At 40.3% G+C, this 27,310-nt stretch overlaps 2 long non-coding RNA genes across 5 annotated transcripts; one reads left to right on the top strand and one right to left on the bottom strand.

The window, feature by feature from the left end:
• Nucleotides 1–20: 20 nt before the first annotated feature.
• On the bottom strand, nt 21–5,726 carry LOC133723916 (uncharacterized). 4 transcript variants are annotated; one of them, XR_009853337.1, is made up of 10 exons: nt 5,394–5,726; nt 4,069–4,130; nt 3,821–3,946; nt 3,643–3,711; nt 2,964–3,108; nt 1,759–2,877; nt 1,312–1,417; nt 1,194–1,236; nt 932–996; nt 21–687 (listed from the first exon to the last, which is right to left on the bottom strand). It is a non-coding gene; the product is annotated as an uncharacterized LOC133723916 (long non-coding RNA). The 4 variants fall into 4 exon arrangements; XR_009853338.1 differs by having other exon boundaries at nt 1,194–1,230; nt 1,759–2,874; XR_009853336.1 differs by having other exon boundaries at nt 1,194–1,230; nt 5,394–5,725.
• A 13,422-nt stretch (nt 5,727–19,148) lies between these two features.
• On the top strand, nt 19,149–20,195 carry LOC133723715 (uncharacterized). Its single transcript, XR_009853209.1, has 2 exons — nt 19,149–19,623; nt 19,749–20,195. It is a non-coding gene; the product is annotated as an uncharacterized LOC133723715 (long non-coding RNA).
• Nucleotides 20,196–27,310: the final 7,115 nt, after the last annotated feature.

The following is a 27,310-nucleotide window of genomic DNA, read 5'->3' as shown; positions in this document are numbered from 1 at the left end:
GGGCTTTCGACCTTTCAACGGTGTATCGGGTTCTTCCCTCATATACTTGGGGGTCCTATTTCGGGGTTCTGGCAAGTTTGTTTCTTTTCTTAGTTTTGTTTCAACGATCATGGTGTTTGATTGGTTCTTTGGTGAACATCGGTGTGTGGAGATGGCGTTATTGGTTGCGAATTTTGCTGGGGCTAGAATTCTGGACTTCTGCTCTAGTCGGGTCAGGGGCTAGAGCTTCGAAGTAGGAGGTTGTTGTTCCTCTGGCGATGTCTTTTGCTAATGGTCTTGGATTGTTTAGAGGCATGGATCTGGATCGGGTCGATGGTTGCTGCGACGGCCTATTCGCATATAGTAGACTCTTCCCCGTGTTGTTCTGGTCACAGGTGATTGGGCGGCGCGGTGGAGGTTTTCCCCCGAGTTAGAGGTGCTCTGCTCTGCATGACGAAACTGGGGACCCACACGACGGTTTCAGGCCCAAACCGACTTCGACTCGAAACAGTCAATTAGGCCCAAATTTGCCTTTACTATCTTCTTTTTAATTTATACTAGGAAAGTAGCCCGCGCGATGCTGCGGGGGAAAAAGCCATATTCCTGTGATAACACTGGAAATGGATAGGCCTTGGTTGCTGCTTTGGCTTTAGTCTCTATATATAAAGTGAGACTTCCATTGCCTGCAAAACTCATCTGTTCCATTGGCTGCAAAAAACAAAAATATGGAAACCCTTTCAACGACCAATCGAAATCAATAAAATGTCAATCTCAATCAAAATCAAAATCACTTGTAGTCAAAAATTTGATGATTGATTTTAATTTTCATAGTATTGTTGTGTTTCTAGAGCAGTTAGATTTCATATGTACCACTTAACCACCTGCACAACATGAACAATATCATTGTATCTCAATCTCAATGATTCGAAAGAAAAAAACTCATCTTCGTTACCTCTTTGTACTTCGACATTCCTTATCCAAAACCAAGGTATGAAACCCACTATTCCAGATTTCTAACTGTAAAAAAGCAGAAACCTATGTCAAGTAAGCCTCAATATACAAAGCCAAATGAACCCACTTCGACTAAAAACATATATAGCCAACAAAGGTTGAAAATCTACATGGGTTTTCTCTTTCTGGGTTAAATATAAAATATCAAAATGTAATGCTAAAAGCTGAGAATTGATTAACTATAGTGGAAAGGAAAATTGCACCTGGATCGTGGTCTGCAATTTATAACAATCAATCAAGCTGTAGCTGACAAAAATACGATGTCAACTGATGTCATTACACAAAACAATCAGTAAAGATCCGCATATCAACAAAACTTACCAGTGATCAAAAGTAAGCCAGAAGAAATCCACTTCAAAAAGATAACCCGCCGTCTTTCAACCTTCCAGCCAAGATGATGAACGTAGTCACATGGGTAATGCTTGGTCTGTATATAAACACAATGGATAAGTAAAATTTTTTTCTTGAATCACAACTAAACATTTATAAAATAAAAAAAAAGGAAAAAAGATCCAAACGAACTCAAGAAAATTGAAATCAATCTGTTCATTAGTAATTATAGTTATAACTAAATTTCCAAACGTTATAGTTGAATTTACCAATTATCTCATTCATTATTGCAGCTTATTGAACAGAAGACAACTTATAAATAAAAGTAGAGTAAAATTTTACGAATATAGTGTAGTGATATAAAGATTAAGGGTGAAGTAATATAAATCTAATACCACCAAATAGACTAAATGACATAAAACTGAATGTTCTAATTACCTGGTTCAAGCTCAACAGTGGATGATGAAATTCTAAAGCCTATGCAAACTTCAATTCAATTTGAAACTCTGGCTGACAGATTGATAGATGACAAATCTGAACACTTGAAAAGAATTTATCAATTGAACCACAAATTGACAATAACTATCTATCTATAGCTTCAGTGAATGTGAGAAAAATGGAGAAGATATATATTGAAAAGCAATTAGTCTAGTTTAATCACCAAGATTAAAAGGAGACAGTAGATGTTGCAGATCAAATACAGATCTGATATAAAAAGCAAATAGTGATTCCAAAGAGGTATAATCCAAACAGCAGATAATCATTGGAAAGAGCTGTGAAAAGTACAGAACATCATTGTAAAGAGCTGTAAAAAGTAGATAAACAGTGTAATTAAAAAACTAAAGTGCTAAAAACTATCCATGTGAAATGGATCTGTGATAACACCGAGGCTACCCATGTTAACATCCATTGTGCCACTATTTGGACTATCCTCATAAGAGTCCGCAGTATTTCTTATTATTCCTAGCTGATTGGATCATCTTCTTTTTAGATATCATGTTATAGGTCAAATAACTCATTTGATTATTTCTATTAGTGACCAATTTGCAGTTGGCAAAAATCCAAGTTCTGATGTTTCATGACGATGGAATATGCAATAGACAAAATGCTACAACTGTAAGAAATATTGACATCTAGAAATCTGATTATGAAAACATACATAAACAGGTAGAGGAGGACACATCTATATTGATTTGTAAGCGTTGGTTATATCAAGAATTCATCAAACATAAATAAGATAATAACATGGTTTTCATCTTTCTCAGTACTACATCTTGTTCAAACACTAAAACAATGAAAAGAAAATTAAAATACCCTCCATCAACGATCTCATCAAAGCATAAAGTATATATCAAAAAATAAATAAGGAAAGTAAAAAAGAGCTAGAGGCAAGAGTTATGACCAACTCTAACTCAAGAGAAGGGGAACTCATCAAAGAATCCCTGAAGTACAGTGGCTAAATGAGTTCATTTTCATCATCACCTCCGGTCACAAAGAAGTGAAGGTCCTGAACAAACTTATATATAACAACGTTGCACACGAACATCATAACCTCTGCTGCATAAGATAAAATAGTAAATTATGATGACTGAAAATCTGGTAATTTAACATGACTTTTTGTAAATGATACCATTGTTGCACACCTTCTATCCATGCATTTGTCATTAGAGTCTTAGTGAACACAGATTGTTCAAGCTAGATTTGCAGCAATTGTTGGCCAATTATGAGAGTAACATGCTTCCCTTCAGAGTCTAGAAGAAGAATGTTCTTCACAGATGAGCTTGAATCCTAGATGGAAAAATATTAGATCAGAATAGTACGTGTAAAGATCACTCCAAATCCTATATGCAGTTAGCCTAATGGATCCATTCAATACAAATCAAGAATTCTATTTAAATGGCATCAAGCTTCTATTCATCAAGGCAGTCCAAATTCATACACAAAAGCAACATTTACATATTCTACCAAAAGTCTGTCAGGTCCAAGCCAAGGTGTAATTCATCCTAGCTTGCGATCCTTATCAGAGTTCACAATAGCACTGTATCCTTGGATCTTAATTCCGCTTGAACATTACTCACTATTTGTAAGGTTTCCAATTGATTCAAAATTAGTAAAACTCCCAGAATCAGCAAATTTTTTTGCTTCTAATCAAAGAACATACAAAGATATGTCGCCGTGAACTCAAATTAATCACACCTTAGTTCCCAATCAATTGCACCGAACAAATTGATGGAGGCAATTTGAACTCACATATATCCCCAGGAATGCTAGAAAACTCAAAAATAATGTAATTAGTCTAAGCACGGGTAGAAGAGAATTCACATCTTCATCAAACTCGCATCTTTTTGAGGTAACTTGAAGGTCTACTTCATAGTTATTATCCTCTTCCTCCTACCACAATATCCATTCATGAAGTGATGAAACGTAAATCACAAATAGTGTACAGTAGTGCGAATTACAGTAAACAAAACTTCAAAAAGAGGAGAGAAAAAAAGAATACCTCTTTTAAGAGCCTCTTGAAGTTGTTCACATTGGCAAGGGTCATTTAATTAAATTTAGTCGCCCTGTCCATAGAAAACAGTTCCAAGCATTCCTCTGCATCCTATATCTTGGACTTTCGTATAACCTATAAACACGTGAGATAATTCTTTTCATCAACATTTCTAAGATCTAGTCAAATTTTCTGTTTTGGTCCATACATATCAACATCAGTTTATTCTCAAACACCAGGAGATGTATTGAACTTACAGATGAATAGCTTGACATGCGATGATCAAGATTCCGAAGCAAAGCTGTCGTTGCCCCTGAAACTGAAGGCATAAAAATTACATTAGGAAAGAACAATATAAGTAAAAAGAGTAGCTTATTGGCTTGACTTTTTGGGTATGGGACTCCTTATATAGAAACTAATCCTAAAAGCTCATTGCAAAATGTATTATGTCAGTTTTGTGCCAAAGCCATCAAACCCAGTATATGTCCTTTTCAAAAGCTTTGATTGTTTCAAATTTAAATAACAGTTAAAGATGGTAAATAATCTCTTCTAAAGAAATGATCCAGTGTTAGCTTGCACAATGAAGCTACAATTTTCTCCACCAACAAAACTTCTGTTAAATCCCTCGCATGATTAAACAGAGTAACAGGCAGTAAATATCCATTTGAAACTAATATTCAGGACCAAAATATTTTCTTATAACATGTCAACCAAGTTCAGACCAAAAAAAAAATGTCAACCAAGTTGGTGCACATAAACTGAGCCATGTATCTAGTCAAACCAAATACAAAAAAAAAAAAAAAAGGGTATACTGCATATAAAAGAAAGCAAATCAAAATCAAATGGGAGAAACATTTATCAGAGAAGCAAGCAAGGGAGAACAAAGAGGTCCTCAATATGTTAGCAAAGGAAATCAGCAATTGGCATATTTTCATTATTTCTCAAGAACCTCAACTAAAGAGTAAATATGAGTTAATTTTGAATTGTCTATACAGAATCTTGAATACTAAGCTATGCAGTATTCGTAATCACATGTATTGTAAATAAGGGCTGCGGTTAGACCATCCTCCTCTTTCCTCCTTCTCCCGTCACCTCTTGGTACGCCTTAAACCCACCTTCGTTTTCACATGAATTCTTTATGAAAAGGGAAAAAAAATGGGAAAAGGAGGAGATGATTTAAGCTGTTGGTAATGAATACCATAGAGAATGTTGGGTTAAGCTCAAAAGCCATTTAATCCAAAAACCAACATAATCAAATCTAATAGCTTCTCTGAAATAATCACTATGCACAGAAAAAAAATACAGATTCAAAAATATAATCAACCACCTTTGAAGAACTCGTGCAACCACAGTAAAACAGATCGATCACACTATTTGAAATACTTTTAAACGAAATCAAAATTTACAAAACCAAATGGTACCACAATCTTGGATCTCTCCTATTCACAAAACAAACCCAGATTCACAATCAAAAACGCTCGAACAAATCAAAAATTCAAAAGCTCTGAAAACCAAAACCATCCTATTTGCTTTGAGCCCAACGTTTATATCTTACAGCCTGATCAATACAGTTAGTTAATACCTGCGTTTGACGGTGCGTCTCCATCTAAGAGCAAAACCGACAGCAGGACGACCAGTTTGCACCCTTTTTTTCCTTGAGGACAGAGATTTGGATAGAGTTAATTTTTTCTTTTTTGTTTTGGTAAGATACAATTGATGGATCTGAAAAAGATTTTGGGATGATTGAATTGACTGTATCGTTCAGCTTTGGGAGAGCGAAAGAGGGACTGCAGCTGGTGATGATAGTCTGGAAGAGTCGAGGAAATGACGTGGGTGTCGTCCTTATCACAAAATAAGGACGAAAACATGATTTCCACCATCCGGCTCGGCTGGAGCCGATAAAAAACGGCTTAGTAACAGTAACCGGAAACCCAGCTTTAATATATAGTATAATTTTCTATACATATCAACCCAATTTCTTATGTAGCAAAATATTAAAAAATCTAACAAATAATAACCAATTTTTTTAGCTTTATTTTTTCTTTTATATCATTTTTTGTTGGTTTCAAGGTGAAATTCATGAACTGATTGTGAGAAGTTGAGAATAAGAATAAGAGCCCAAATTTGCAGATTACAAAGAACATAATATTTGAAAATTTGAGAAAATTAACAAATCATATCAATTGCATAGTGCCAAAGATCTCAAAAAAAATAATAATAATAATAACAACAACAACAACAACAAAATAAAAGTTTTAAACACAAATTCTCAATTCCCAACAAAAAAAAACAATAATAACAACAACAAATCATATCAAATCTTTAAACACAGGTTCTCAATTCCCAGATTGCATCGCAAAATAAATTCCTGACTTATCTCAATCCCTCTAGATTTGCTATGATTCCATATCTTGCAATACATAATTTAAAAATCATAAACCATAATTTGAATCATATATTATATAAACCCAAATAAAACAAACATGCAATTCCAGATCTCAATAGCCTAATTCAAATCCTAAATAGAAGTTGAAAGGACCTGCCCCGAATTTCACCCTAAAATCCGAAGTAGCCATGTACGGCCAACCTTAGAAGAAATTTTACCAAAAATTTGGCAGAACTTCCTCTACCCAAAACTTGTAGAAAGACAATTACACTTCTAAACAATCTATCCTTATTCTCCTGGAGCCACCCTGCTCCCTGATTCACAACAAACTCCACCACAACACAAGTCTCAACTTAAAAACGTTTTGCCACTAGGTTATCAAATCAATCTAATATACAAGGTATACAAGAAAATAAAATAGAAAGGTAAAGGATTGACAAACCTACAATGCGGAAGCAGTGACAGCTATGCCTCAACTCCATGTACTCCCAACCTCAACTAATCTAGCCTGCAAACTGGGCATTTGAAACCGAAGGGCCCAGGGAAAAGCATTTAAAACGTCAGAGTGAGTGGACGAAAAATAAGTAATTTTAAAAGAAATAAACAAAACTTAATGCTTCCCCAATTTATTCTCTTAAAAACCAAGCATGCAGTAAAGTCTTGAAAATACTCTTAATCCTCCTCTAAACTGAAATCTCAATCACGTATTTTAGAACATCTCGAAAACCGTCTCGAAATCTCTTTAAAACCTCATATCATAAGTGTAACGTCCCGAACCTTTGACGTTCACTCATTCACTAGTGTACATACCTCCAACAATATGGAGTATTTGCTACATCACCAAGCATAAGTAACACCCTCTAGATGAACGAAAGGGCAAAAACGTTCGCTCCAACCAATTCTAGATGGACGACGCACTCGCACTAATTATGCTTGATATACGGCACAAAGCTACGCTTTGGTATCAACCCGCAAGAACACCCTCCTTGACTGGGGACTTCAGGGACTTATACATACAGCCCGGCATAATTAGCAACGGCCACGCTCATGCCTCAGGGCGTCACCATCGAGCTACCGGTTAAAGCCTCATGGCAACACAGGGCTCCGGGCTCGCGCCTCAGCGGCACCGCCAGGCTTTCGCGCTCGTGCCTCAGCGGCACCGCCGCGCCTTTCGCGCTCGTGCCTCAGCGGCACCGCCAGGCTTTCGCGCTCGTGCCTCAGCGGCACAGCCAAGCTTTTCGCGCTCGTGCCTCAGCGGCACCGCCGAGCTTTTTTCCGCTCACGAGCTTACCGCTCATGCCTTCTCGGCACCCTTGAGCTTCCGCTCACGCCTTCCAGGCACCACGAGCTTCCGCTCACGAGCTTACCGCTCATGCCTTCGCGGCACCCTTGAGCTTCCGCTCACGAGCTTCCCCCTCATGCCTTCTCGGCAACCCTGGAGCCTCCGCTCACGAGCTTCCCGCTCATGCCTTCCCGGCAAACCACGAGCTTCCCGCTCATGCCTCCCCGGTAACCCCGAGCTTCCGCTCATGCCTTCCCGGCACCACGAGCTTCCCGCTCATGCCTCCCCGGTAACCCCGAGCTTCCGCTCATGCCTTCCCGGCACCACGAGCTTCCCACTCATGCCTCCCCGGCAACCCTTGAGCTTCCGCTCATGCCTCCCCGGCAACCCCGAGCTTCCGCTCATGCCTTCCCGGCACCACGAGCTTCCCGCTCATGCCTCCCCGGCAACCCCGAGCTTCCGCTCATGCCTTCCCAGCACCACGAGCTTCCCGCTCATGCCTCCCCGGCAACCCACGAGCTTCCGCTCATGCCTTCCCGGCAACCCACGAGCTTCCGCTCATGCCTTCCCGGCAACCCACGATCTTCCGCTCATGCCTCCCCGGCAACCCACGAGCTTCCGCTCATGCCTTCCCGGCAACCCACGAGCTTCCGCTCATGCCTCCCCGGCAACACTTGAGCTTCCCGCTCATGCCTTCCCGGCAACCCCGAGTTTCCCGCTCACGAGCTTTCCGCTCATGCCTTCCCGGCAACCCCGAGTTTCCCGCTCACGAGCTTTCCGCTCATGCCTTCCCGGCAATCCTCGAGCTTTACGCTCCTGTCTGCTCGACACACCACACGTTAATGGAACATTGAATTTTTCTACCATTTGTCGTTCACCGACCACGACAAATCAAATTCTTTTCGAGTTCCATTAACATGAGCGAAAACCAAACAGACACAACCATACGCGCGGTCATCGTTCATGAGTTACAAATGCATACCTTCGCCGCACTCATGCAACTTACACCTCACGAGCGTAACCCCGTCAAAATCGACCTCGTTCGTCTCCTTGCGCGCGTCACACATTTATCATATGCAATCCATATGCTCACACGACCATGTATCACGCACCCCATACGTTCATATATGCCAACGCATATCGGTGCAACTCACATTTGTTGCCCAGTGCAACGAGCATTCTACGTATGCCTGTTTTTTGTCTTTGTTGTGCAGGTTAACGAGTCCCTTCTTGCTTACGGAGTTCGGGGACTTGTAGGGGCTCCGTACCGCCCGGTTACTTATGCTTGGTGACATCGTGTGTATAACTCCCCAACCAAGAAGCTCCTCTTACTTGGGGACTTCGGGGACTTGTACATACCTCCAACAATATGGAGTATTTGCTACATCACCAAGCATAAGTAACACCCTCTTTGGGACACCCACAAGCCATGGCAAGGCCCAACCGAGACATGCATCGTGTAGCCCTATGTTCAAGCTACGCTACGGTATCCGGAAGTCGCAAATCCACCACCGGGAAGCCACCTTCCCGCCCTTGCAAAGTTGCCTCCACAAACTAGGCATTTCCACACTAGAATAGTTTCTACACTAGAATAGTTGTTACTTGTCCCGCATCGAAAACAATGTAAAGGAGATGACTTCCTTCACTTATAAAAGGAACTCTCCTCCCACTTAAACACCATTCCACAACCGACTCCATTACATCTCTTGTAATCTTGTTAGGCCGCAAGGCTCGACACACTAGTTAAGCTTTCAAGTGGACGTAGTCTCCCGCTAAGGCGGGAGGTGAACCACTATACTTCGCTTGTGTCACTCTCTCTCTCTCTCTCTCTCTTTACTTATCGTTAATTAGATCCCCACGGATCCAAGCATTAACAACTAGTTATTGGACGATAAACGACAATCGCTCACGTTTTACTTAAGTTTCGGTACTATTAGGGGCCCGAATAGTTGACTTTTGTTCAGGTCAAAATTTGAGAAAGTTTTCTTCATGAAAGTTGTAGACGACGTTAACACGTGGCACGTAAAAATCGGAGTCGTAACGAAGAAGTTATAAGGGTTTTAAGTTAGCGGCAGTTTTGTAATTTTGTGGAATTCATGTCTATAAATTGAAATCTGGACTTTCCATTTCGGGAAGGCCTCGAAAATTTCCAGCTTTCTTCCTCTCTCGCCGACGTAACTTCCCGGTGTCACCGCCGCCTCGTCCGGCCACCTATGGCCATGAAATTGGTGTCAATCTCTTAGTCTTGAAACAATGTTTCTATCCATATATGCCTTGCACCCTATCATTCACCATAGACGACGAATGGAAGCCAACAAGTTCAATGTAGCAGCTCGGGTTTTCTGGAAAATTTTCCAGATTACGGTCATCTCGGCGGCATTTCTAGGCTTGATCGATGCGCCTCGAGACGTGGATGATATCCCTCCAAGCTTTTTTCCACAAATTGTTATGAAATTAAGTGTTAGTTTCCAGGTTTCTATTGATAGGCTTAATACGCACCATTTCAACCTCGTTGAGGAAATATGTTAGGTAGATTGAGCCGTAGATGTGCGACACGTGTTGTTATCTGTTATATATACCCTTTAAGCTTGAGAAGAAGGTCATGAATGAAAATCTGCATTTTATTTTTCTTAGCCTTTTTCTCTTAGATTTCTACTAGTTTCTCTCTGTTGGGGTTAGCACCCTAACAACTGGTATCAGAGCCCACATCATGGGGCCGCGGAGCGTTGGGAATCCACCACCATACTCGTCAACACCTCCGCATCCACCTGACCTAGAGGAAGTCAGGAGGAGGAGGATCCAAATCGCGAGAGAAGAAACAGCTGAATGGTGCCGTGAATTTGAGAAAACCATGGCGTCAGTCCAGTCCGACATACTAACTGAGTTGAGGCAATTTCGATTAGAGAAATCGAGGCCGCCACCACCACCATCGGCCACGGCGGATCCCTACGCCTACCAGCCGCAACAACCACCACCTTCGCCGCTTCTGTGGAGTCCACCACCTCACTCCTACCATCTACCTACACCGCCGGGCCAATATCCACCATATCCGCCTCCTGTTCCGACGAGCCATTATAGACTCCTACCATATGCCCACATGGACCGGTTCGTGACTCCTCCACCACTGGCACAGTTCGCCGCCAACCCGCTTCCTCTGTTGGACGACGCTCCTCCGCCGATTCACCAGCCCACAATCCATAACTGGCGACTCCAAATCAGCTCTCCACCGCTGGCACAGCCCACCATGAAGCCGCCTCTTCTGCTCGACGGCGCCGTTTCGGCTCAGCCGAACAGTTCCCCTACATCCTTTTGCTCGGTAAGTGGTACTAACACAAGTGTTTCTAATCAGTTCAATTTTCACAAGGATGATTATGGTGGTATGGGTTTTGTGTTTGGTGCTACTGGTATTGATGAGAAATTAGAGAATGGGAAGAGTGTCGAGAAGAGGACTGAGGTGACTAATGGAGATGGTAGAGAGTTCAGTGAGCTTGAGTGTGTCATTGCTAAGCAGGACGAGGGTGGTCTAGTTGAAGATAAGGAGCAGCTTAGCAATGGAATGTCAGAATTTCATGCCATCCAACTGTTTGATAAAATGCCAAAGTTAGATGGGTTGTGTAATGCAAGAAGGAACATTGCTGCGGTTATGCGCATTCGTGACAAAGATGATGGAGTTGATAAATCAAATGTGCTTCTTGGTGATAGCAATGGTTTACACCCCATTAGATATGAAATGGTGACAAATGCATCAGAAGCTATTAAAACAACTAGTGCCACTGACAGTGTGATTGAGAGCTGCTTCAAATATGTTGATCAGGATGCTGAAGCGAGGAGAATTATAGCAGCTAATCTAGATAGGAACATGAACACTAAAGTTGCTAGTGAACCAGTTGAGAATGGCTTTAAGCTAGATGGATCAAATGCAAAGAATTCAGAATATGTGCGAGATGATGAAGTTGATTCATTAGAGAAGGAGCATAGTGATGGGGTTGATGATAAGGAAAATGATGTCAAGCAACTGGTTTTTGACGAGAAATTGAGCATTTTCCAGTCAAGTTATTTAAGCGGAGTCGCTGTTGTCTCATCCCAAATGCATGGTTTGGAAGCTAACCTTGAAGCAGATGTCAGCAATATCAAGCCAATGATTAAAAGTGTGCCTATTAAAGGTGAAGCCAATATGTCTCAGTCCGTGATCATTATGTTTAACAACCAAAGTCCAGATAAAATAGGAGCCTCTGCAGATGTTGTGATACCTCAGATAACTAAAATCTATATGGTTGGTTTTCCTGAAGGACATGAATCTTATGATAAATCTAGTGAGTCTTTACAAGTGAACCTTGAGGCTAGTGATGCTGAATTAAATTGTACTACCCACTTACTTGGTCTGGATGATAATGAAAAAGATGGAAATTGTGAGGGGAGTGGAGAGTCTGGAAACCACAGCAGAAAGGGATTCATAGAAGAAAATCTTGTGGCAAATCCTATAGTTACTGTTCAAACTACTGATCCTTATGAAAACCAGATCTATCTAGCAGCTAACTTACACAAAGATGATGATGCCCGTAATTTTGAGAAGATTTCTGCTTGTGTACCTGAAGATAGTAATTTTTCTTGGAATGTCAATTTGGTTGCAGCATGTGTCAAGTTTGGTGGTACAAGAAGTGGCCGCCAAATGTTTGATAACATCTTATGCTCAAAGGTGAGCTCATGGAATGTCATACTCTCTGGTTATGTCCAGAATGAAGAACACATGGAGACGTTGATGTTCTTGTGTGTAATTTCAGAATTTGGCACCTTGGCTACTCTAAATGCATGGTTGAATGGTAACTCTCTGTTTTTACCCCTCGAGAACAAAGTGGAGAAAATGAATTTGCTTCTTGCTGATAAGTTGGAGAAACTGGACAAAATTGTGAAAATGTTGCTTGCTGACAATTGGGAGAGATGGAAGTATTTAGTAATTGCTATGAATAAGAATGGTACTAAAGATTTGCATGCGAATTTTCTTGAAAACCATTTGGAGCTATTTGTGAAGTGTTTGCGATATGTTATGTCTACTTGGGCTGCACTTTACACAATGCAGAAGTTGGGATTCAAATTCTATTGTCAGCATTTATACCAGCTTTTATCATCTTTGACTAAATTAGAAGGAGATTTGGAGGATTTGGATAGGGACAAAAATATAAATTAGGAAAGAATGACTAAGTTCTCTGTTAATCCTCAACCTTCCAATTCTATTAAAGCTCTTGAAATAGATTGTCTCATAGCTTTAAAGTTGGTGATGTTACTGCCTTTTAAACCACTACAGTTACAGTGTGTGGCTGCTGTTGAGGATAACTTGAAGCAAGGAGGCATCTCTGACATGATTGGTAGAGACCTTGAGTTATTAATGCTACTGTTATTCTCTGGTGTCGTGCCCAATGGAGAAGCATTTACAAGTTTGGAGTTGCTGCAAAATGAATGTCAGATTGATCAAGCAGATGTCAAGGCTATTGTTGCAAGTGCGATTATTCAGTTGCATTTAAATGAAGCTACTGAATTGATTTTATCAAGTGGCATGAGAGTTTGCTGTAAGAGTACAGACTCTGATGATGATCAGGTTATCTTTACAAGGTTCTCATATGGGGGTTTATCCGTACTTGTTGAAAGTGAGTACTCTTCTTTCTTAATGGGGCCAACTATTGCACGAGACATTGGTGTATATGGTTACAGACCTTCAGATCTGGTAGTTAAGCTTGCGTGTAAGAGGGCCAAAATCAACACAAAGCTTGGAGTATACACAAGAACCTCTAATTACAATGCCAACAATACTGATCAAACAAAGTTCACAAGTTGGTTGCATGTTGATCTGAGGTATTGTTCTCCTTCAGCTATCCTAACGGTTACTACTTTTCTTGTCACGCCCCTGATTTTTAACACAATTAAAAATCGATATATAATCCCATAATTATACATGCGTGAACGTTCAGCCATCAATACCAAATACCTGGAAAACTTTTTCCCCTTATACAATATACATATTGATGCCCTGAACCCACTATGTCAATATTGACCCGCCCACAGAGTCATATATTACATAAGTTTACGAATTAAATTGTCAACAACAAGATAAAACGCAAAAGCTCCTCAGAGTTTACTACATAGCGGAAGTCATAACAATGGCAAAGCCAATCAAGTTTGCTTCCTACCAGTTCTGCTGCCAACAAGCTACCTCAGCTTCAGCCCCGATTATCCTACCCTGCAGGATTAACCCCTACACCGTTGGAATGGTGCACCGGGTTGTCACACAACAAACCCGGTAAGCTTTTGCAAGCCCGTATGAGTAACTCAAAACAACTCGCACAAAACTACGGGATAAAAGCCCGCACGATTCGATCGAGGAAACAACTCATACAAATCACGTTTAAATCAATAAACAAATCACGAGATAAACTCACTCAAATCACGTTTAAATTAATAAACAAATCACGAGATAAACTCACTCAAATCACGTTTAAATTAATAAACAAATCACGAGATAAACTCACTCAAATCACGTTTAAATCAATAAACAAATCACGAGATAAACTCACTCAAATCACGTTTAAATTAATAAACAAATCACGAGATAAACTCACTCAAATCACGTTTCAATCAAGAAACAAATCACGAGATAAACTCACTCAAATCACGATTAAATTAATAAACAAATCACGAGATAAACTCACTCAAATTACGTTTCAATTAATAAACAAATCACGAGATAAACTCACTCAAATCACGTTTCAATCAAGAAACAAATCACGAGATAAACTCACTCAAATCACGTTTAAATTAATAAACAAATCACGAGATAAACTCACTCAAATCACGTTTAAATCAATAAACAAATCACGAGAGAAACTCACTCAAATCACGTTTAAATTAATAAACAAATCACGAGATAAACTCACTCAAATCACGTTTCAATCAAGAAACAAAGCACGGCGGACAGACTAGAGCTCTAACTGATCGTATCCACAAACCCGGCCAAAGGCATGAAGTCCCGATTTCCCAACCACGATCACATTTCGTGATCCACGACCCTCAACTCGTAAGTCTATGGATCCACGGTATAAATACCAAAACATTAAAGGAGTCGCACAGGACCCAAAATGTTACACGAATCTAAAATGAAAGATTCCCCGTAATTGATCCCTATCAATTACTCCCGGTACAAGACCAACATTTAAATAAACCACCCGCGAACTAAAAATGTTCCACAAACACAACACTTTTCAAAACAATAGAAATCAATCCTTTCACAAAATATTGTTTCACGAAAAGGCACACCCAAAACAATAAAATGAACGCACCCACAATTATTGTTTTATCACACAAAACCACCTACACATATATATTTCACGTAAATATATATATATATGTAGTCATCCGCTCAGGAATGCCTACTAATACCAACTATAGTTTGCAGTTAACTAAATAACTAACAAAACGATAAGGTAAGCCCGTTCGTAAATGAACATTGTGAGATTACTCACCTCAGAATCCCGCTGCGTCTTCTATACAGAACCGAACTAACACTATCACCAACAACTCGTCCAATTCACCTTTAGAAGCACCTAATCACCAATGATCTCAAATCAGTAACGATTCACAAATGATTTAAGTCCGAAACCCCTGTTTTGAACTAAAATCCCCAAAGTGACGCCAATTGAGGCGAAACCACATCCGAGACCTCCCAAAGTCTCCGGAATACTTCCACGATCGATATGACCAAACCACAAGTCGATCGGACGCTCGAATCCTCACGGATCGAATAAATCAACCGGTATGAAACCGTAAAAATCATAACAATTTCATACGAACTCCAAAATATGCGTATTATATATCAAAACGCTCGTATCGACGAGTAGAAGACATATAATACCATAAACAGTCCCATACATGGCTGGAACACTGCCGGAACACTGCCACAAGCGGTGGCGCACCGCCGCCAGCCAAAACTCATTATTTCACAAAACTCCCAACATGAAAAAGTTTCATCTAAGTATGCTTGTGAATCTTCAAGAACAGCTCGAAGTCAGAAAACAAGCATAAAGGGTCGAAAACTACCTCACAAGCCGAAATCACTGTTCAATCCGAGTTGAATGTATTTCCACGTGAATCGATCCAAACAAACACCATAGATCGATCCAGAAGACTCCCACGAAGCCAAAGAAGGAAACTTGAAGCCGTGCCGTCGCCGGAGCAAGGAATTCCGGTCGGGTCCGACTGCTTCAACTGATGGAGCTTTGATCTCCACTTTCCGGTGAACCACCGCGCAAACCAACACCACAGGGCGACGCACGAGGCTGGTCTGAGTCGTTTTCGGCTTGTCCCGTCGTCGGAGGTGGCCGGAGGTGACAGAACCAGTCGGGTCGGGTCGGGTCAGACGGAAGATTTCGTTTCTGAAGGAGTCGATCGAGAGAGAAGAGAGAGAGAAGGAGTTTCCCAAAAAGGAAAAATGGAATTTCTGAAAATATTTTCGGAAATTCCCCTTATATACTAAAACGGAAACTTCTCCCGATAGCCATAACTTTCTCATACAAACTCCGATTTACGCATTCCACATATCCACGAACTCGTATCGACGCACTCTACAACTTTCGTGAAGTAAGTTTTTTAAGAATACCAACGAATAAAAAGTCAACCTTTGCGTCACCCCTAAAGTCATATTTTCCGAATAAAAATTCGTCCGAAACACTTCCGCTCCATCCACGAGCCACGAAACTGTCCAATAACCACAATTTAAATTCCGAAAAATCCTCGGAAAATAAATACGAATTTCCGGGGCATCACATTTCTCCTCTCTGTGGCATCAGTTATGTGTGTTACTGTCCTTGGTGTGATGATAACCATAGATAAAGCACACATTGACAAATTTGCTATGAAAGCTGAGAAGAAGCAATTTGCTATTGTTTTCGGATTATATGAGCAGAAGCTATTTTTAACCATATTGCTGCAGCATGGAATCTTTAAGGTGGGAGGAGAACTTATAGATGATGGAAACTTCATTGCTCAGCTAATAAATTCAGAGCACCAAACATGCCCCAAAGGTGGACAGAAATTTTTTCACATGGCCCTTCTACCCAACTATGCACTGAAGAGTCTATTGCATCAATGGTGTGAGGAAAACAAGTGCCTGGTCTCCCTCTCACGTGCTTTTGAAATTGCATTTGGTGGGAAGAAGGTGCATGTCTCTCAACTTGAAGGGAAGAAAACTGTCCATAACAATGTTGCTGAAGTTATTGCAGACATTGATGGCAAAATCTATGATATCTCAGTTATTATGCAGTTGGTGATGGTTATGTCCACTAGGCCTATGGATGAAGTGAAGGGCATCATGTGTATTGTGCATGAATCTCTTGCAGGTAATCCAACTGGGAGATTTGATCAATTCAAATTCAAAGCATTTGTTTTGATGATCACTTCTGAGGGTAAGCTACCTTGCAAGTGGTTGTCTGGGCTTCCATTTTCCAGAATGGTATTTCTCATATGCAGGTTGGTTGATTACAAAAGGTGTCAGGGATATCATGTGGTTCTCAGAATTCCAGCGTTGAAGATTTATCTTTTTATGGTGCTTACTGTTTGGTCTAGACTATTGTGGCTCTGCGTGCGATGCCTTTCATATTTGAAACTTGAGGACAAGTTTTGCAAAAGGGGGATGGATTGTTATGAAATTAAGTGTTAGTTTCCAGGTTTCTATTGATAGGCTTAGTACGCACCGTTTCAACCTCGTTGAGGAAATATGTTAGGTAGATTGAGCAGTAGATGTGCGACACGTGTTGTTATCTGTTATATATACCCTGTAAGCTTGAGAAGAAGGTCATGAATGAAAATCTGCATTTTATTTTTCTTAGCCTCTTTCTCTTAGATTTCTACTAGTTTCTCTCTGTTGGGGTTAGCACCCTAACACAAATCGAAGTGAAATTGACGAAGCGAAGGTTTGAATTTCTTGAGCACTATTCAAATTGGGTACCCACTGTGCATTTGATGTTTTAAGCAGTTCTAGGTGTTTTCTGGTTTGATGGTAGTTGAGAAAAATGTTTAGAATGATGAGAAGGTGGTGCAGCCGGATTTTGGTGGCCATCGGAGGTGGTGGTCGGCGGCGCATGGACCCCACGCGCTTCCACTGTAGATGACGCGTGGCGGTGCGTATAACAGTGTTTTAGCTTCTGTTTTTAACTGGTTAAATCCTATAATCGATGTAGAATTTATATATGTGAGTTAGGTGAAGATTGAAGAAGTTTTGAATCGATTATGAATTTTCAAAAAGTTAGAATTTTGATTATCGATTTACGAGAATCCGACCGTCGGATATCTCTCGGTTCTGCCTGAGAACCTTTAAATTAATGAATTGATATTAGAGGTAAAATTTGGGTTGAATCGGAGAAGAAATGAAAATGTTGAATTATGAGGATATGATGTGGGAATCGTGTTTAATTTCCGGATAGTTGTTCACGAATTATAATTGTGTACAGGGCGACGTACCGAGTTACTGCTCGATGAGGGAAATTGTTTGCATGGTCGCCTAAACAGTACTGTGAGTGGATATTTGATTTTGAATAATTATGCATGCAGTATTTGATTTATTTTATCATGTTCCGATTGAGGTTTATTATGTGATTTTACGATATATTGATTTTCCTTTAGTTGTTGATTTATTGGAACCTTCTAAATTATAGTTAGTTGCATAGTGAAAATATTTAGGTATTTGATTATCAAGATTTATTGAAACACGCTTCCGGTGATTAAGTGAAGATTTACGAAGTTAATATTGAGTTCCCTATTTTGGAAGCATTTATTGATTTTTGAGATTTGAGAATGATTGAGATTCGGTGTCGAGAAAGGATCGATTGATTAAATATCCACGATTTTTCGAGTATTTGAGCATGACTTATTTCGAAACAAAAATGGTTTTGAAAAAGGGATGAATTAATAAGGAGGCTTTTATCGGCGCATGCGCACGTTACCTGGTCGACAGTTCCCTCCAGGTAACAGTTTAGTCAGCAGTCCCTTCCAGACAAATATTCTGGTCGGCAGTCCCCTCCAGAATATCCCGTTCAGCAGTTCCCTTCGGTGTGACATTTGGTCAGCAGTCCCCTCCAGATGACATGAGGTAGTTAGTCGGTAGTCCCCTCTCACTACCTGTGGTTAGTCGGCAGTCCCCTCCGATGCGTCATCTGGTCGGCAGACCCCTCCAGATGGCATGAGATGACTAGTCAGCAGCCTTCTCTAGTCATCGAACGCCTTACATGGAAAGGTAGATTTTGAAAGGAAGTGGATTTGAGACTTTTCGTTATGAAATGTTGAATTTAAAGGAAGGAAATTTAGGATGTTTTATGAATCTCACTGTGAGCCCCGGAAAGTTTATCGAGCTTAAATTGAGATATTTCGACAAGTTATTTATTTACGACCTCGGTAATTGTCAAAGTGCTCGAAAATATTTTCAGAAATTTTCACAAAGTGAAATCCTTAATTTAAGGATTGAATGGCAAAGTACACGACGTGACGAGTTCGTGGGAAATTTTGGAGAATTTAATAAATTATTAAAGGTAAATAGAAATTTAGTGGAGTGATCCACCGCTTGATCTGAGCCATTGAATTTAAGTACATAAAGGCTAGAGGGAGGTCAGCATGCCAGATCACACTAGAATGTTCTCAACCCTTCGACCCCGATCGACGACCCGGCGACTGGGTCCGACGGGAACTCTTCCTTCCGGCCACCTCACGACGGCGCACTGGCGCCAATGCCTTCCTCTCCTCGTCACCGACGTCTTTATGGGGTTAGATTGTCCAGTCAGCATCTCTGGGAAGAGAACTGAAGCTTGGTGTTTCCCGGTGGATTCTCAGCTGTTTCCGGCGACAGGATGATCTGCATGAAGTAAGAAAATGGATCCTCTCGTCGTGGTCTACGTGTTGATCAAATCAGTTTTTGAATTCGGTCAAGTTTAACGATTTGTGTTCTGGGTTGATTTTGGCTTCGTCGCGGACGTCAACGTCGACGGCTGTTGTGGTAGCTCTGAGACATGAATTGCTACTGTTGTCCTGATGTTTGAATAGAGATGGATGTTGACTTAGAAGCTCTGTCAATCAAATTGGGCTGTGGTCGCGACACGGGAATTAGCAAAGGTAAATTGTAAAACCCAGACTCGGAATTATGCTATGTTGGTTGATTGTGCAGAATGGGTTGTTTCTCACGGTTGGAATTGAAAATGATGATCATGGCATGATTGTTTGATTTTAATATTTGGAAGGTGATGACATGCATGATTATCTCCCCACTATGACAAGGACGATGTTTCCAGGAAAGGAATGAAATATATTTAATCTCCATTTGAGTTAATTGTAAATGGTGAACTCGAGTTGGTTCGTGGGTTTGATCTACTGTCAATTTTAGGCTGAGATCAAATACCCGATATGTGTATATTTGTGTTATGTATATGATTATCCACTGTGATGGAGTTAATAAGTCATTATCAAGACTAGTGTTGGTATTAAAGTGTAAATAGTTGAGCCTAGTGTTGGGTTGTCGTGTGGTGATCTGCTGTACGAAAGAAAAGAGTTCGGAAACTGAGTTGTTGCATATGGTCTTTGACTAAGTTTGATTATTGGACTGTAAACATGAGTCGGAATTTATTAATTCATGGTAAAGTCTTGTATTTGGAATGGAATTGTTGGATTTACAGAAGTGTTTCTAGTTGTGTGTGGTGTTGACTAGTCAGGTTATTGAGCTGCAATACTAGTGTACGATCACTAGAACTGTTATATTAGTTAGAATGGGATTAAGAATGGAAGTAAATCAGTATTGAAAAGGAAAGGAGATGCTAGTAAGAAAGTAAAGGAAATTTATTGGGTGCCCTTAGTAATTTGGGTGCACCTTATATGAAAGTGAATTAATGTCATTAAAGACATGATTCGTTGTAGTTGATTAGTATTCTAGTTCCAAGTAAAATGTTCGATAATTTGGGTAGTTATCGAACTTGTCACGATTGGTCTGAATGTTGGTCAACTCCTGGTTAAATCAGGAAAAGTTGGTTTGGACGATTTATTAATCGTCGAAATTTCATATAATTGCTCAATGAAATATTAACGGTCGAAATGTCGGAATCTAGGACTCCAGTTACTCGAGGAATGGAAGGTTCGCGACTCTCGGAGTACGTGAGAGAAAGCATCGAAATCCAGGTAGGGATTCAGGACTCTCCTCGGTTAGTGATTTTCTTATATTGTTATTAAATGATGCATGTTAGTTGGTATGGTTTGGTCATGTTCAAATGCAATGCATACTAACCAAACCATGTGAGAAATGTGATGGCTTGAGAGCGAAGGGTGGCTCTGACTTCCTTGGGTTCGATCCCCAAAACCTCCGGAGGGTTAGTTACACCGGTCGGACGGTGAGCAATCGCAATGACGACCCGATCCGTGTGTGTAGCTAGGTAGCGGACTCTCTCGCTACGCTTACCTGGTGATAAATTAAATTGAGGTAAGGTCGTGTAGTGGGTCTATGGGACCGGCCATAAGGTAAAACTTGGATTTGGCGCCGTATTTATTTAAGCATCATGCATCAGTTTTCAAGTTGAAAAACATTAAAGTTTGTCGTTCCTTTAAAATATTTGGTTTAAGCATGTTTTCATACTGGGATCCCAAATATATATTTAGTGGTTTCAAACCTAGTCGTGGTAGAGTTCATGTAAGAGCAACGAGGACGAAAGCTCACCCCTACAACAGTGTGGATGCAGGTATTGTGCACTAGTGACGGGACAAAAGCGGACTGAGCTGGGTTTGCGGAATAAGTTCGGTAAACCATCATTTCGACTTTGTTCTACATTCCTTTTCTCGAACTTCGTGTTCCAAAACTTGTTAATAGTTAGCTTGTGTCAATTTTAGTTCTCATTCCTTACAGTTCGTATCCTTCGTGTGAACATTCATTCAAGTTCTGGACGAATGAAATGATTTTTGGCAACTCAAGGATTTTCACCTCAAAAGTATTTGTGGCTTCCGCTGTGTCTTTACAAAAAGTTTGTCAAATCAAATGCCTAGCGGCTCTCTAGGATGTAAGCCGAGTGTTTGGTTTATGTTTTAGAGGCTCGCGGCACTGTGACGTGCTTAAGCTGGTGAGGTGAAGCTTGGGGCGTTACACTCACTGCATGCCGGATTTTAGAGGATGAGAAATTGGGGAAAGCATTCAGTTGTTATTTCCATAAATTACTTTATTTTTGTCCACTCACTCTAACGTTTTTAAATGCTTTTCCCTTGGGCCTTTCGGTTTCAAATGCCCAGTTTGCAGGCCAGATTAGCTTGAGGTCGGGCGTACATGGAGTTGACCCATAGCTATCATAGCTTCCGCATTATAGAAAGTATCGGTCTGTTATCTTTCTATCCCATCTTCTTGTTTACCCTGTGCTTTAGATTGCTCTGATAGCCCATGAGATTAATATTCTTAAGTTCAAAACTGTTTTGTGAAAGGGGAGATAAGGTGATTTAGGGAGCGGGGTGGCTCCAGGAGAATAAGGATGGATTGTTGAAAAGTGTTTTGTCTTTCTACAGGTTTTTGGGTAATCTATTTTAGGGGAAGTTCCGCCAAATTTTTGGTAGAATTTCTTCTAAGATGGGCCTCGCAGGACCACTTCGGATTTCAAGGTATCAATAAGTACCTCAAAATCATTCAGAAATCTCGAAAACCTCGTAGTCTCATAAATTTCGTTAAAATACTCATATCTCAAAATAGGCGATGACTAGAGGGAACTGCCGACTAGTCATCTCATGCTACCTGGAGGGTACTGCCGTCCAGGATGCATCAGAGGGTGTTGCCGACCGGAAGAGGAGGTGATGGTTAGAGGGTACTATTGACTAACCATATAGATTAGTCAGTAGTACCCTCTAACCATCACCTCTGCTGATAGCTCATATTCCAGATAGATTATGTTGACATTACACTAGACATGGACTATATATTGTCAAGAGTGGTTATCAGTTGGCACAAAATTACAAATTTTGAAATGAGGGGAGTGAAGGCAGTTCTAATCCACATGACCCGATCTGGAAGTATGTTTGGTGTCTGAAAGCTCCAGCTGCTGCTAAGGTCTTTCTTTGGCGTGCGATCCATTACATCTTTCTTTGTGCCTTCTGATTCACACTCAATTTACGTGTATTTCTAGCCCTAATTACCTTGAAATTAGCGAATACTCAAGTATTACTTTGTTTTCTTCATTTGTAGGAAATTATGGTAAAGAGAGGAAAAAGACGAAAAAAAAATGCCGAATTCGAGCAAAAAGTCAACTCTGACTAAAGGACGAAAAGTCAATTGGTTGATCATCGGGTCAACCAAGTCAACTTGGCCCGATAGCAAGAAGTTCAAGGCCCAAAACCAAAGAAGCACAAGTGAAGACCCAAACTCATTTGTATTACATCTTTGTATTCAAATTCAAAATAGATGTAATGACAATAATAATAGTGGACCACACCTCACACATGTGGATGAGATATTTATTTGTCACGCCCCGAATTTTGAAAAAAGAAAATTCAAATCCGAAACGCGAGAACAAACACAAGAAAACACATACATAAAATTTTTCATTTAAACTAAGTAACAAACAAACTGAACTCACAATGTCAATACCGACTCGTTCTTTAGAGTCACATATTACATTACAGATAGTTTACAAATCAAACTGAATGACAATTCAATAAGTAAACACACCCACCACAACTCACTACCCAGCGGAAGACTTAAAACTAAGAGCACCCTTCCACGTCCACGCCATCGAACGCACACCTCAGTTTTGATAATGATCACACGATAATCAAACCTGCACAAAAACCCCTACACCATAGAATAGTGCACCGGGAATGAACAAAACAAACCCGGTAAGCTTTTCAGCCCGTATGAGTAAACTCAATTAAAGTGACTCACGTCACTCATGCTTATAATTTCTCAGCTCGTGAGATAATTAAAGCAACAACATTTAATTCCACAAAATACATGCTTTCACCATCTTAGCTTAACAAAAACAATATGCAATTATCACAACAAAACGTCAAGTTCAAATTAATCAATAACATGCTCAACAATTTCAACCCAACTAAAAACCCACATGCTCTGTCTCTCAATTCATTTTACGTCCCCACAATCTATTAGATCACTATTCCTTTGCCTCAACGGCACAACCAGGAAATCATACTCATTTCCCTCAACATAACGCGATTGCCAAAATCATGCCATCCCAACTCATTTATCAATCACTACAGATCACAACCCACAACTGTACCCACAATAAGAATTTAGCAAAATCAATAATCCCTGCATAGAAACTTAGTTCAGGAGATCACATGAAAACAAACAAAAGAAATCATATAAATCCCTGCATAGAGTTTAGTTCAGGAATTTTCATTAAAACAAACAATACATAAAGCAGTAATCCCTGCATATAACTTAGTTCAGGAGATTACAATAAAGCAAACAATACAAAAGGCAGTAATCCCTGCATATAACTTAGTTCAGGAGATTACAATAAAATTCAACAATTAGAAGGAAAAGGAAAATAAATGAAGAAGTCAAACAACTCACACTAAAGTCAATAATCACCCATCAACTCCAAACTAAAGTCGATAGTCGATGTTCACCCATCGACTTTGACTAAAGTAGATGATCACCCATCAACTCCAAATAAACACCAGATCCGAAGATCAGAAAACGGTCACCCACAGTGACTCCAGATCCGAAGATCAGCAAACGGTCACCCACAGTGACTCCAGATCCGAAGATTAGCAAACATTTACAAAGAATCCCACATGACTCAAAATGTTACCCCAACTCAATTACTCTTTCAACACGACAAATCAACAAGCCCCTGATATAATGAATTTTCCACAAAGAGTAAACGCACAAAACCACATTCTGAATAATTCACAGTTCATACGCACATCATAATGTCACACCATCCATATATATATATATTCCACGTAAATATATATATACGTAATCATTCACGCAGGAATGACCACTAATACCAACTGTAGTTTTATAAATTATACTTCTGGAAAATCATTTTATATCAAAACATTGTTTTAACTTACCCATGAACCGTTGTCGATCAAGTTCATATATTTTAAAACAAATAATTTATTTTGATAAATATGATTTTGCATGCTAACAATTAAATCTACTAAATTAAACATAACTAATTTATCAACCGAACACCGTGAGATTTACTCACCTCTAAATCCCGCTGCGTCTTTTGTTAAAGCCGAGATAAAGTACAGAACACACTCCATCAATCACCTAAGTAAAATGCATCACAACTTAGTATACGGATCGAAAACGATTAAAGTTCAAACCCCCGTTGAACTAAAATCCCCAAAAGTAATGCCAATCGAGGCGAAACTTCATCCGAGACCACCCGAGGCCTCCGGAATACTTATACGATCAATATAACAAAACTACAAGTCAATTGGACGGCCGAATCCTCACGGATCGAAAACCGATCGAACCGAAAACCCTAAAACTTGGAAAATTCATAACATGCTCATACGATTTCCAAAAATTACAAACTATATATCGAAATGCTCGTATCGACGAGTAGATCGCACTGAGGAGCAGAAACTGCCCCAGAGGTGGCCGGAGGAGGAAGAAATCGGCCGGCGAAGGTGAGAGGCCGATCGGCTCGGGGAGAGAGAAAACTTTCCGAAAATGGAAAGTTGGGATTTTTCTGATATTTTCGGATTTTTTTCCTATTTAACCAAAATGGAAACTTTTTCCAAAGGTCATAACTTCTTCATACGAACTCCGATTTCTGCATTCCACATGTCCACGAACTCGTATCGACGCGCTCTACGACTTTCGTAAAGGAAGTTCTCACAGAATCTAAACATATAAAAAGTCAACCTTCGTAACCCCCTAAAACGTGCACTTCGAATAATTATTCGTTCGAAAATAATTCAACTCCACCCTCGAACCACGAAATCGTACGAATGAACACTTTATTAATCCTAGGAAACATGTAGGAATTAATAACAAATTTTCGAGGTCTTACAGGAGAACCCACGGGGGCGATTTCAACGTCGGCAGCTCCACTTCTCGGCCTTGTACCGCCGTGTACGGTGCTTCCCACGACGAATCACCACCACAGACGTGTAGAGGGGACTGAGGAGAGCAGGATTCCCTTTGGAATCGCACCGATTGGTGGCCGGACGGTGAAGAAATCGGCCGGCGAAGGGAGAGGGCGAAACTGGGCTCGGGAGAGAGAAGAGAGAAAACTTTCCCAAAATGGAAAGTCAGATTTTTCTGATATTTTTCCGGAAAAATCCCATATATACCAAAATGGAAAGTTTTTCCGACGGTCATAACTTCTTCATATGAACTCCGATTTCCGCGTTCCGCATGTCCACGAACTCGTATCGACGCGCTCTACGATTTCCGTGAAGGAAGCTCTTACAGAATCTAAACATATAAAAAGTCAAACTTCGTAACCCCCTAAAACGTGCACTTCGAATAATTATTCGTCCGAAAATAATTCCACTCCACCCTCGAACCACGAAATCGTACAACAAACACTTTATTAATTCCCGGAAACCATTAGAAATTAATAACGAATTTCCGGGGTCTTACATTCTACCCTCCTTAAAGAAATTTCGTCCCGAAATTTAAGCACACTACCCAACAATCAGGTAAGGCTAACTCGTTCTCAAATCTCGTCCTCACTCTCCTGCAAGTAATGCTGTCGTCATGAAGCCTCCACAAAATATTGAGCAAGTCAATATCCCTCGATCCAAGTTCTAAGTTGTCCCGTCTGGAAAAACAAGCCGATCAGCCACAATGGTCGCATCATCATCCCTTCCCATTGTACCACGATCAAACACACTGATACCGGTACAATACCTAGTATCACCACACTAAGACATCTACCACCCCACTTGATGGTAAATCAATCATTTCATGAATCAAAACTCTGCAATTGCAGCACATCACACAGACAAAACAACAGTCCAGAATCTTGTCCTCACAACAGTATCTGCATCATTACATCAATAATGTAACCCCAGCATTACAAGAATTGAGAATGAAAGTGGTATAGATCCTCTACTACCACAACAATGACCATACTCACACATAAATCAACACATAACATTACACACGTAATCATTGTCACATAGACCACCATCCAGTACTGCCACACAAGCTCAACAAGTACTGCCATAAAAGCTGCTACAAAAGCACTACTACAAAAGTATTTCACTACGCAAACAACATCATTTCAATCACTCAATCAACACATAAATTTGTCACAGTGAAACAATTCCAAATCACAAGGAAGTTGTTTCACCAAATCATAACTACACCAAGGTCTCGATCACTATCGATATAAGGCATGCACAATCACTCATCAATTCCTACCATCTCATAACCTAAATCACAGTAAGGTATAGCCTCAGCTAACCTACACATAAGTCATCACAAAGCATTCCACAAACAAAATCAGCATTGCCGAAACCTCTACTATAACAAAAATCAGAGAAGCAGCACTCCACAATAATTCCCAATACCACACTAGAACTCAGATCACACCCCAACAGCTAGCTAGATATACCGAAGCCATCCCAAACACCAAACAGATGTGCAGGAATGAATGCTCCACTATATCACAACACTATCACCAAGAAACTAATAACCGATAAGTACCTTCCAATCCTAAATCATCTGCTGATCCAACTCAGGAAAAGCACAACAACAACTGGTCAAATACTTGTACCAACTTTACATACAAGCATAGGTCAAACACTATGACCCCAACAACCAAACGACTACTCTGCACAAAAGGAT

This window comes from Rosa rugosa, chromosome 7, assembly GCF_958449725.1.
Source record: "Rosa rugosa chromosome 7, drRosRugo1.1, whole genome shotgun sequence".
NCBI lineage: Eukaryota > Viridiplantae > Streptophyta > Magnoliopsida > Rosales > Rosaceae > Rosa > Rosa rugosa.
This window is presented reverse-complemented; position numbering and strand designations above follow the sequence as displayed.